A 604-nucleotide genomic window follows, 5' to 3' on the forward strand; every position below is an offset into this window, starting at 1 on the left:
ACGCAAGGGGAATGCAGAGGTGTTCCTGGTAGACAGCACGGGACGACGATGCAGAGCAACGCTGAGAGGCGCGTTGTTTATACCGTCTTACCCCCGGGATATTTTCTCGGTAAAGTCTGCAACTGCCTCTGGGGCAACAGTCACTTTTAAACAAGGACAGGATGTGTTGATACATGAAGATGGTACCAGGTTGAACATCCGGCAAATTGTATTATTTGCACACTGAGGTTGATGATAGTGATAAGTGTAGTACTTGTCATGACATGCAAACATGGCACGAAATATTAGGCCATTGTAACTATGAGGATGTACTTAGACTGCAAAATGTTGTCAGTGGTATGCAGATTAAGGGCAAGGCTACTAAGCGTGATCAAGAGTGTGAGCTATGTATCCAGGGAAAGTTTGCACAAACCCGTAGTAGAGAACCTGATACAAGAGCAAAGGCTCCCTTGCAAATGGTACACACAGACCTAGCAGGTCCAGTAGCTAATGGATCTATAGATGGGTACAAATATGTGCAGTCATTTACCGATGATTACTCAAATGCAGTGTTTGTATACTTTCTAAAATCAAAGAGTGACACGGTGCAGGCAACTGAAAAGTT

The sequence above is a fragment of the Seriola lalandi genome, unplaced genomic scaffold, assembly GCF_002814215.2.
Source record: "Seriola lalandi dorsalis isolate HSWRI2012SDOR001 ecotype SW California unplaced genomic scaffold, Sedor1 jcf7180002054947, whole genome shotgun sequence".
Taxonomy (NCBI): Eukaryota; Metazoa; Chordata; class Actinopteri; order Carangiformes; family Carangidae; genus Seriola; species Seriola lalandi.